At 37.5% G+C, this 12,713-nt stretch overlaps 1 non-coding gene across 1 annotated transcript; it reads right to left on the reverse strand.

Annotated features, from left to right (window-relative positions):
- Window positions 1–9,466: 9,466 nt before the first annotated feature.
- On the reverse strand, window positions 9,467–9,574 carry LOC148564891 (small nucleolar RNA R71). The gene has a single exon (XR_015884671.1). It is a non-coding gene; the product is annotated as a small nucleolar RNA R71 (small nucleolar RNA).
- Between the last annotated feature and the right edge of the window lie 3,139 nt (window positions 9,575–12,713).

Genomic DNA, 12,713 nt, shown 5'->3' on the forward strand with positions numbered 1-12,713 from the left:
AGCTCCTGGCGTGCCACACCCATACATTTTTGTGGCATTTGCTCTAAGTGGCACACCAGTTTCACATGCCCAGCTTATTTTGTTGTTTTCTTCCCCTTTTTGATGTCTTTTTCACCTGAAATTCAGCACAAACTCATTTCAAAGCAATGTACCAGAATATTCATCAAATAGTGCATGAATTGCAATGATCAAATGAGATTATGCTCTTTTATGGTCCTTTTTATGCAAGAAAAAAGAGTAGATGATGCAAGTCATCATCCCTCCATCCTTGGTTAGAGCTATCTTGCCATCCTTGATTATAGTTGCCTCATTGACTATAGTTGCCTCTTTGTTGGTGATAACCTTGGTTTGGGCAATTGTAGTAAGCATTAGTAGCCGCCAAGGTATTATCTTCTTGGAGGTTTAGGCATTCATCGGTGTAATGGGTGTAGCAAGACCAAATTCCGCACACTCTTTAGGGGACCAATTGTTGACTTTGTTGTGGTTGAGGAGGTGGAGATTGTTATTGATTTAGTTGGAGTTACTTGAGAATCTTTGTCATTTATCCCAAGGTTTAAGTAAGGACGGCGGTCTCACCACTAGTAGAAACTTCATTTATAGCTCTTGGATGGTTGTTCCTTTGTCTAGCGTGTTGGGTGGACTCGGCCAAATTCGTGGTCAATTGCCATGCCTCCTCCGCCGTTCTATACATTGTTAAGGAACCATTGCTTGAGGCATTCAAGAGAATCTTGTCTTGTGGTTTCATTCCTAGGCAAAAAATAGCTAATCAACACTAGAGTGTCAATCATATAGTAAGGGCAAGAGTCAAGTAGCCTCTGAAACCATTCCCAATACTCGTATAGAGTTTCCATTTCCCCTTGGACAATGCATGAAATTTCTTTCCTCAATCTATCCGTCACCTCCGGAGGAAAGAATTTATCTATGAACTCCCTTCTAAGCAAATTCCAATCACCAACAATCTCATCGGGCAAAGTGTAAAACCACTCTTTCGCTCTTCCATCAAGTGAGAATGGGAAGGCAAACAACCAAATAGCAACCTCATCGGAACCCTCCCACCTTGTTGTTGAACATACACCTTGAAAGTCTCTAAGGTGTCTAATAGAATCTTGGGCAGAGAGTCCATGAATCTTTGGTAGAAGATTAATCAAAGCGGTCTTGAGTTCAAAATTAGCATCAACTCCGGATGACGCACTTAAAGTGGTTGAAGAACAAAGTCCGGAGCACCGGCCTCCTTATGAGTGACTCTCCTCGGAGCGGCCATGGTTTCACTACCTAGATCAATAGAAGAGGTATTAGTAGTATTGATGAAAGAGTATATCGTTCCTTCTTCGAATGACGATTCTGATTCAACCTCGGATAAGGTTGGTGAATTGGTAGGAACCCTTTCACCACCTCCAAAGGCTAACCTTCTCCGAGCTTGCCTAATATGGAATAAAGTTCTCTCAATTTCGGGATCAAAAGTGGCTAAGCTCGTATCCGGTAGTGAATGCGTCATTCAGTGAAAAAGCATAGAGCTCATGATAAGAAAATGCACTAAACAAAGATTAATCCTAACTAACAATCAAACTAGCAACAATCAAGAAAGAATGCAAGTATGCATATATCCACATATTTACACTAACCAACAACATGGCACACATTTGTAATTCCCCAACAACGGCACCATTTTAATGAGCTATATTTTGTCGGTATAGAATTCTCCAATGGAATTATGTGATGTGTATAGTCTAAACCAAAGAACTATAACATATCAAACAAAGAACGTGTGTGTTCACGATTCAAATCAATAACCGAGAGTATTATTCTCGAGTCGTTCTCCCTAGGAGTTGCCCTAAGGTGCACATCATTGGCTAGGAGTCTCTTGGTGTTTAAGGTTGAATACAAGAAATGTAAACAAGCTCGCATAAAAGTAATGAACAAATAATAATGAAGCTAAGGGACACAAGAATTTGAAATCAAGCAAGAGTGAATGACAATCAATCAATATAAAAGCCCTGGCTAGGGTTGGTAATCAGAAGTCCTATAATCATGATCTCCATCAATTGTGACATCAATTAGTTATTTCTCCACTTAGTTAACGTCTAACTATGAAGGAAAGTCAAGTGAAGATAATCAATTTGAGTCCACAAGTCCTAGTCTAAGCCTAGGGAGAGACTAGAGTTAGTGTCATTAAAATCAATTAGCAATTTCCAATTGTCAATCAACAAAAGACCTTAATAATTCAAGTGTTTCTAATTACCCAACCCCTAAGCCAAGAGTGAAGAACTACTCCATAGCTATAGTTGACATTTTATCAAGCATTTGGTGAGCAATAATGGAAGACATCATGAAATTGGAGAAAGGAATTGAATTAAAGCTATCTATTGCAAACAATCAACAACAATCAAACAATTAACAACAATGAAAATGAAATTCCTCAATGCATTAATGGAATTTAAAGTAACAAGGTCTAGATCCAAGATCTACAATACTAGAGCATCAAGAACATTAAATTGAGAATAGAAGAAGAGGATCTACAATCTAGAGCAATGTAAATTTGAATCAAATTCATATCTCATCAAAGTATCCAAGTACAATTGGGATTGAGAAAGCCAAAAATCCTAGAGAGAAGTTGGAGTTTCTCTCTCTAAAAATGTAACTTCCAAAAGTAACTAACTAGAAAAATGTGTAAATGATCCCTTTTCATTCAATCCTTGGTTCTTTTAATCATTTCCCGCCAGAATTCCACTCAGAATTGGGCAAGGCGGTCCTCTCAATTCGCCAGGCACGATTTTACTAAAGAAGTCACGTGCGCGCATCACGTGTACGCGTTGATGAGATTTGCGATCCACGTGTACATGTCTATGAGATTTTTCCCATCCACAAGAATGCGTCCCTTTTCATGGGCCAATCCAAGGTCCAGCTCCCACGCATGCGCGTCGGCTGCGCGTGCGCGTCGGTGCCAATGCTCCAAAGCTCCATTTTTATGCTCCTTCCACTTATGCATGCTTCCTTTCCCTTCTCTAGACCATTCTTGCACCTATAATCTCTGAAATCACTTAACAAATAGATCACGGCATCGAATGGAAATAAAGAGAGATAAAAATATAGCTTATTTATGGCATAAAAAGCATGTTTTCAAGCATTAAGCGAAATTAGGAGGGAAACACAAAACTATGCATTTTATATGGATAAGTGTGATAGAATGTTGATAAAATCATTTTAATTACGCACAAAATGTACCACGAAATAATGGTGCATCAAATCTCCCCACACTTAAACTAAGCATGTCCTCATGCTAAAGATTGAAAGATCAAAGAACATAGGAGAAAGAGTTTATTGATATGTGATTCACCTAAATGCACGCAACTAATGCAAATGTATCTACCTACTTGGTCAAGTATGAATCAACTTCCAAGAATATATATATATATATATATATATACAAGAGTACATAGGGCTAAAATGACAAACAATTCACAATCCTACCAATTCAAGCATCAAAATGGAGCGTATATACTTACATGAAGAAAGCTCGTGAAAGCTGGGAACAAGGAATTGAGCATCAAGCCCTCACCGGAAGTGTTTGCACTCTAGTCGCTTAGGTGTTTAGGGTTGATTCACTCAATCCTCCTCCAATCATGCTTTCTAAGATTTGCTTTTCATCAAACAATTGACACTTATTCAATGCATGCATACACATATCATGAGGTCTTTTCTTAGGTTGTAATGGGGTTAGGGTCAAGATAGGGTTATTTATGGTTAAGTGAGCTCGAAATTTGAATCTTTGATTAACATAAGCTTCCCACCTAACCTATACAACAACCTATGACAATCTAAGATAAACCTAACTACCCATTCTTCACTCTTTCGCATAGTGATACATTTTTTCTTTTTATCACAACACATAGGCATTGATTATTATTGATTATTATTGAGCTCCCCTTTTTATTTCTTTTCTCTTTTTTTTTCTTTTTTTTATATAATTTTTTTTTCTTTTTGCAATATAGTATATACAAACGCATCAATGCATATGGTTCTACATTTAATTAACACATGAGTGTGTACCCAATTCCTAATATTTTCAACAAAAATATAAAACTACCCTTTTTCCAACTGATAAACCCCATTTTTAGGGTTTATCTTGTGTGAATTTAGAGTATTTTATCAACCTTTTCTCACATTTATTCAATGAAATAGCATGGTTTTGTGATTCTCCCTTAATTTGTGCTTAAGTGTGAAAACATGCTTTTAGGCCTTTAATTTGATGATTTTAATTCACCTTTGATTCCACTAGATGCCTTGATTTGTTTGTTAAGTGATTTCAGGTTGAAAAGGCTAGGAATTGATCAAAGGAGTGAAGAGGAAGGCATGCAAAGTGGAGAACACATGGAAAAGCCAAAGATTTGAGATGCCTTCAAGGGACGCGCACGCGTGTTGTACGCATACGCGTCGGTGCTGGCACGTGATTTCTTAGTGAAAATGTGCCCAGCGAATTCTCAGAGGCTGTGGGGCCCAATCTAAACTAACTTTGGCACTAAAACACTTAAAAGGACCAAGGATTGAAGGGAAGAGGCATCATTCATATCTTGGATAATTAGGAATCATTAGGATTAGTTTTAGTTAGTTTTAGAGAGAGAAACTCTCACTTCTCTCTAGAATTAGGATTAGGTTTAGGTCAATAACCTTAGATCTAGGTTTTAATTCATGCTTTCATCTACTTCTACTTTACAATTCTTTGTTGTTACATCTTATTCTTCTATTCTTTTGTTGTAATTTCTTCCATTTTATTTCCATACTTTGTTGTTGATCTACTCTTGCATTGCGCGCGTACGCGTGCATCAAGCATTTTCACCTATCCGTGCGCACGCGCCATGTACGCGTATGCGTGGACTGAGAAATTCCACCTCCAAGCCAAAAACCCGAGAGTTGTGCGAATGCTGCACTAGCATTCTGCCTTTGGCACAAACCAACTCGCGCGTACGTGCACATGACGCGTACGCGCCACTCTCAAAATAAGCTATCTGCGCGCACGCGCCATGTGCGCGTACGCGTCACGACCATTGCACCATCATCCGCGCGCGCGGGCCATGCGCACGTACGCGCGGATGTCCTTCCTTCAACACATCTCTTTTCTTCTCCTCCTTCCATTTCTTTCCTTCTCCTTTCTTCTTCCCTTCTCCAATCCTTCATCCAACACTTCCAAATACCATTGATAACCATTTATTTTAGTTAACTAATTAGTTAGTTAGTTAGTTGATTAGTTAGTTTTAGTTAGTTTTCATTTTATTTTCTCTTTTTCATTGTAAGTGTTAGATTGTTATTCTTGATTACCATTAATTGCTGCTGAGTATTAAAAAGGGATGTTATCTTAACATCATTATATTTATAATCTTTGTTGGATTCTATTGTTGAGGTTATATTTTACTACTTGGTTTTGAGTTTTTCATACTTACCTTTTAAGGATACCAAGTGATGAGAATTGCCTTCGAGCTTGTAACTCTTTTTGAATTGCATGATTTGGCCACCATGTAATTTGAACCCTATTCTTTGATTAGGCAATCTCTTGACATTCGATGGTGTGCATTTACTTAATGCATTATGTTTCACGATCATATGCATCCATACGCTTTTAGCTTGAATGCTCTCATGCTTCTTTAATACTTGTTTTACCTTACAAGCTTACTTAAAGCATCTCAAGCATACTAGAATGAGTAAAGTGCATGCTTCTTTAGTGACATAGCTTTTATGCTAATGTGTGTTTGATGAGCGGATAATTTATACGCTTTTTGGCATTGTTTTTACATAGTTTTTAGTATGATTTAGTTAGTTTTTAGTATATTTTTATTAGTTTTTAAATAAAAATAACATTTTTGGACTTTACTATGAGTTTGTGTGTTTTTCTGTAATTTCAGGTAATTTCTGGCTGAAATTGAGGGACTTGAGCAAAAATCAGATTCAGAGGCTGAAGAAGGACTGCAGATGCTATTGGATTCTGACCTCCCTGCACTCAAAGTAGATTTTCTAGAGCTACAGGAGTTCAAATGGCGCACTCTCAATTGCGATGGAAACATCTAGGGCTTTCCAGCAATATATAATAGACCATACTTTGCTCGAGTTTAGACGACGCAAACTGGCGTTCAATGCCAACTTTCTGCCCTATTCTAGAGTTAAACGCCAGAAACAGGTTGCAAAGCAGAGTTAAACGCCAGAAACAGGTTACAAACTGGAGTTTAACTCTAAGGAAGACCTCTACACGTGAAAGCTTCAACGCTCAGCCCAAGCACACACCAAGTGGGCCCGGAAGTGGATTTCTGCATCATTTACTTATTTCTGTAACCCTAGTAACTAGTTTAGTATAAATAGAACTTTTTACTATTGTATTTAAATCTTTGGATCATCTTGGGAGCTTGGGATCATTTTAGATTTCTAGACCTCCATGGGAGGCTGGCCACTCGGCCATGTCTACCCTATTTTCACTTATGTATTTTCAACGATAGAGTTTCTACACACCATATATTAAGGTGTGGAACTCTACTGTTCCTCAGGAATTAATGCAAAGTACTATTGTTTTTCTATTCAATTCAAGCCTATTTTTTCTCTAAGATATTCATTCGCACAAAAGAACATGATGAATGTGATGATTATGTGATGCTCATCATCATTCTCACTTATGAACGCGTGCCTGACAAACACTTCCATTCTACATGTAAACAAGCTTGGATGTGTATCTCTTAGCCTCCTGATCTACGATCAGAGTCTTCGTGGTATAGGCTAGAATTATTGGCGGCCATTCTTGAGATCCGGAAAGTCTAAACCTTGTCTGTGGTATTCTGAGTAGGATCTGGGAAGGGATGGCTGTGACGAGCTTCAAACTCGCGAGTGCTGGGCGTAGTGACAGACGTAAAAGGATCACTGAATCCTATTCCAGCATGATCGAGAACCGACAGATGATTAGCCGTGCGGTGACAGCGCATTTTGGACCATTTTCACTGAGAGGACGGGATGTAGCCATTGACAACGGTGATGCCCAACATACAGCTTGCCATGGAAAAGAGTATGAAGGATTGGATGAAAGCAGTAGAAAAGCGGAGATTTAGAAGGAACTAAGCATCTCTATACGCTTATCTGAAATTCTCACCAACGATTTACATAAGTATCTCTATCTTTATTTTACGTTTTATTTATCTTTTAATTATTAAAACTCTATAACCATTTGAATCCGCCTGACTGAGATTTACAAGGTGACCATAGCTTGCTTCAAGCCGACAATCTCCATGGGATCGACCCTTACTCACGTAAGGTTTATTACTTGGATGACCCAGTGCACTTGCTGGTTAGTTGTGCGAAGTTGTGACAAAGAATTAAGATTATGAACATGCGTATTAAGTTTTTAGCGCCATTACCAAGGAATGAACGATCACAATTTCGTGCACCAAGTTTTGGCGCCGTTGCCGGGGATTGTTCGAGTTTGGACAACTGACGGTTCATCTTGTTGCTCAGATTAGGTAATTTTATTTTAATTTTAAGCTTTTTATTTCTTATTTTCGAAAAAAAAATTATTCTTTTTCGTTTTTCCCAAAATAATTTTCGAAAAAACCAAAAAAAAAAAATCTTATAAAATCATAAAAAACCAAAAATTTTATGTTTCTTGTTTGAGCCCAGTGTCAAATTGTAAGTTTGGTGTCAATTGCATGCTTTTATAATTTTCTTTAATTTTCCAAAATTCATCATATGTTCTTCATGATCTTCAAGTTGTTCTTGACGATCTCCTTTGTTTGATCTTTGCATTTTTATGTTTAGTGTCTTTTCTTGTTTTTCATATGCATTTTCAATTTGTTAGTGTCTCAACATTAAAAATTTTTTAAGTTTGGTGTCTTGAATGGTTTTCTTTTCTTAAAAATTTTCAAAAATAAGTTCTTGGTGTTCATCTTGACATTCAAAGTGTTCTTGCATGCATTAGTTGTTTTGATTCAAAGTGTTCTTGCATGCATTAGTTGTTCTCTCATCATTAAAAATTCAAAAATCAAAAAAATATCTTTTCCTTATTCACTCGTAAATTTTCAAAAATTTGAGATGACTCTTTCAAAACTTTTCAAAATTTAGTTGTTTCCTATGAGTCAAATCAAATTTTCAATTTAAAAATTCTATCTTTTTCAAATCTTTTTCAAAAATCAAATCTTTTTCATTTTTCTATCACAATTTCAAAATTTTCAAAATTTATTTTCAAAATCTTTTTCTTATTTCTATTTCATATTTTCAAAATTAATGCTAACAATTAATGTGATTGATTCAAAAATTTTAAGTTTGTTACTTGCCTAGTAAGAAAGGTTCAATCTTTAAATTTAAAAATCATATCTTTTTGTTTCTTGTTAGTCAAGTAATCAACTTTAATTTTCAAAATCAAATCTTTTTAATTTCCTTTTCAAATCTTTTTCAAAATAAATTTCAATCACATCTTTTTCAAAATCAATTTCAAAATCTTTTCCAACTTCTTATCTTTTCAAAATTGATTTTCAAAATCTTTTTCAATTAACCACTTGACTTTTTGTTTTGATTTTAGAATTCTTATCTTTTTCAAAACCATCTAACTACTTTCCTCTCTCTGATTTTTGAAAATCACTAACACTTTTTCAAAATTCATTTTAATTAACTAATTATTTTAAATTTTAATTTAATTTTATTTTTCTTTTTAATTTTCGAATTATAACTAATAAATAAAATAAAAACAAAAATATTTATCTTTTTTTTCTTCTACTAATTTTCAAAATTTTCTCCCCCTCATCTCTTTCTAATTATTTTATTTATCTACTAACACTTCTCTTCTTAAAAATTTGAACCATCTCCCTCTTTCTATGTTCGAATTCTTTTTCTTCCCTTCTACTCACATAAAGGAACCTCTCTACTGTGGCAAAGAGGATCCCTATTATTTTCTGTTCTCTTCTTTTTTTTTCATATGAGCAGGAACAAGGACAAGAACATTCTTGTTGAAGCTGATCCTAAACCTGAAAGGACTCTGAAGAGGAAGCTAAGGGAAGCTAAAGCACAACTCTCTGGAGAAAATCTAACAGAAATTTTTGAAAAAGAAGGAGACATGCCCGAACCCAACAACAATGCAAGGAAGATGCTTGGTGACTTCACTGCACCAAATTCCAACTTACATGGAAGAAGCATCTCAATCCCTGCCATTAGAGCAAATAATTTTGAGCTAAAGCCTCAATTAGTTTCAACGGTGCAACAGAATTGCAAGTTTCATGGACTTCCATCAGAAGATCCTTTTCAGTTCTTAACTGAATTCTTGCAGATCTGTGATACAGTTAAGACCAATGGGGTTGATCCCGAGGTCTACAGGTTTATGCTTTTCCCGTTTGCTGTAAGAGACAGAGCTAGAATATGGTTGGACTCTCAACCTAAAGATAGCCTAAACTCATGGGTTAAGCTGGTCACGGCTTTCTTAGCCAAGTTCTTTCCTCCTCAAAAGCTTAGCAAGCATAGAGTGGATGTTCAAACCTTCAAACAGAAAGAAGGTGAATCCCTCTATGAAGCTTGGGAGAGATACAAGCAACTGACCAAAAAGTGTCCTTCTGACATGCTTTCAGAATGGACCTTCCTGGATATATTATATGATGGTCTGTCTGAATTATCTAAGATGTCATTGGACCATTCTGCAGGTGGATCCATTCACCTAAACAAAATGCCTGCAGAAGCTCAGGAACTCATTGACATGGTTGCAAATAACCAGTTCATGTACACTTCTAAAAGGAATCCTGTGAGTAATGGGACACCTCAGTGGAAGGGAGTTCTTGAAATTGATACTCTGAATGCCATATTGGCTCAGAATAAAATATTGACTCAGCAAGTCAATATGATTTCTCAAATTCTGAATGGATTGCAAGTTGCATCCAACAGTACTCAAGAGGCATCTTTTGAAGAAGAAGCTTATGATCCTGAGAACCCTGCAATAGCAGAGGTGAATTACATGGGGGAACCCTATGGAAATACCTATAATACCTCATGGAGAAATCATCCAAATTTCTCATGGAAGGATCAACAAAAGCCTCAACAAGGCTTTAATAATGGTGGAAGAAACAGGTTTAGCAATAGCAAGCCTTTTCCATCATCATCTCAGCAACAGACAGAGAATTCTGAGCAGAATCCATCTAGCTTAGCAAATATAGTCTCTAATCTATCCAAGGCCACTCTAAGTTTCATGAATAAAACAAGGTCCTCCATTAGAAATTTGGAGGCACAAGTGGGCCAGCTGAGTAAAAGAGTCACTGAAACTCCTCCTAGTACTCTCCTAAGCAATACAGAAGAGAATCCAAAAAGAGAGTGCAAGGCCATAACCTTTCTTGGTGTGGCCGAACCTACAAGGGAGGAGGGGGAAGTGAATCCCAATGAGGAAGACCCCATGGGACGTCCTCTGAACACTAGAGGGTTCCTCAATGAGGACCTAAAGGAATCTGAGGCTCATACAGAGACCATAGAGGTTCCATTCAACCTGCTTCTGCCCTTCATGAGCTCTAATGAGTATTCTTCCTCAGAAGAGGATGAAGACATTACTGAAGAGCAAGTTGCTAAATACCTTGGTGCAATCATGAAGCTGAATGCTAAATTATTTGGTAATGAGACTTGAAAAGATGAACTTCCCTTGCTCACCAATGAACTGAATGCATTGGATAGGCAAAAATTACCTCAAAAGAAACAGGATCCTGGTAAATTCTTAATACCCTGTACCATAGGCATTAACCTTATTCCACTCTCTGTAATGGAGAAACTTGGGATCTTTGAGGTGCAAGCTGCCAGAATCTCATTAGAGATGGCAGACAACTCAAGAAAACAGGCTTATGGACTAGTAGAGGATGTGCTAGTAAAGGTTGAAGGCCTTTACATGCCTGCTGATTTCATAATCTTAGACACAGGGAAGGATGATGATGAATCCATCATCCTTAGAAGACCCTTCCTAGCCACAGCAAGAGCTGTGATTGATGTGGATAGAGGAGAGTTGGTCTTTCAACTGAATGAGGACTACCTTGTATTTAAAACTAAAGGTTCTCCTTCTGTAACCATGGAGAGGAAGCATGAAAAGCTTCTCTCACTGCAGAGTCAACCAAAGCCCCCACAGTCAAACACTAAGTTTGGTGTTGGGAGGCCACAACCAAAGTCTAAGTTTGGTGTTGAACCCCCACATTCAAACTCTAAGTTTGGTGTTGGGAGGTCCCAACAATGCTCTGAATATCTGTGAGGCTCCATGAGAGCTCACTGTCAAGCTATTGACATTAAAGAAGTGCTTGTTAGGAGGTAACCCAATGTTATTTAACTATATTTAATTGTTTTCCATTTCTATTTTATGTTTTTTTTAGGTTGATGATCATGTGAAGTCACAAAAAAACTACTGAAAAATAAAAAACAGAATGAAAAATAGCATTAAAAATAGCTTACCCTGGAGGAAGAACTTACTGGCATTTAAACGCCAGTAAGAAGCATCAAACTGGCGTTTAACGCCAGAAAGAAGCATCAAGCTGGCGTTAAACGCCAGAAACAAGCACCAGACTGGCGTTTAATGCCAGAACAGAGCATGGAAGTGGCGTTAAACGCCAGAAACAAGCAGCAAGCTGGCGTTTAACGCCAGACATGCACTCTAAGGGCGTTTTGCACGCCTAATTGGAGCAGGGATGCTAAGTTCTTGTCCCCACTGGATCTGTGGACCCCACAGGATCCCTACCTACCCCACCTCTTTTTCTCTCGTCTTCACAACTTTTCATAACTCTTTTCCCCAAATACCCTTCACCAATCACCTCCATACCTCTTCCCCAAATACCCTTAACCACTCACATCCATCCACTCTTCCCCAAAAACCCCACCTACATCCAAAATTCAAATTATTTTCCCTCCCAAACCCAACCCTAATGGCCGAAACCTACCATCCACCCCACCTCTATATAAACCCCTCAACACTACTCTATTTTCACACATTACAACCACCACTTCTCCCCCTTGGCCGAATATACTCTCTCCCTCCATCTCCTCTATTTTCTACTTCTTCTACTACTTTCTTTCTTCTTTTTCTTGAGGACGAGCAAACCTTTTAAGTTTGGTGTGGTAAAAGCATGGAGCAAACAAGAGATCATGGACCTCAACAAGAGCATGAGGAAATTCCTCACCATGAAATCCTTGAGATGCCTCAGGGGATGCACTTTCCTCCACAGAACTATTGGTAGCAAATTAACACCTCCCTAGGAGAATTACGTTCCAACATGGGACAACTAAGGATGGAGCACCAAGAGCACTCCATCATCCTCCATGAGATTAGAGAAGATCAAAGAGCTATGAGGGAGGAGTACCAAAGACAAGGAAGAGACATAGAGGAGCTCAAGAACACCATTGGTTCTTCAAGAGGAAGAAGATGCCACCCTCACTAAGGTGGACCCGTTCCTTAATCTCCTTGTTCTTATTTTTCTATTTTTGTCTACTATGCTTTATGTCTATTTATGTTTGTGTCTTATTACATGATCATTAGTGTTTAAGTGTCTATGTCTTAAAGCTATGGATGTCCTATGAATCCATCACCTTTCTTAAATGAAAAATGTTTTTAATCACAAAAGAACAAGAAGTACATGATTTCAAATTCATCCTTGAAACTAGTTTAATTATTTTGATGTGGTGGTGATAAACCATTATTTTATGGTTTATATTGTGTTTAATTGTGTGGTTTTATCAAATCTTTACCCACT

Source organism: Arachis ipaensis, chromosome B5, assembly GCF_059453495.1.
Source record: "Arachis ipaensis isolate K30076 ecotype BB chromosome B5, ASM5945349v1, whole genome shotgun sequence".
NCBI lineage: Eukaryota > Viridiplantae > Streptophyta > Magnoliopsida > Fabales > Fabaceae > Arachis > Arachis ipaensis.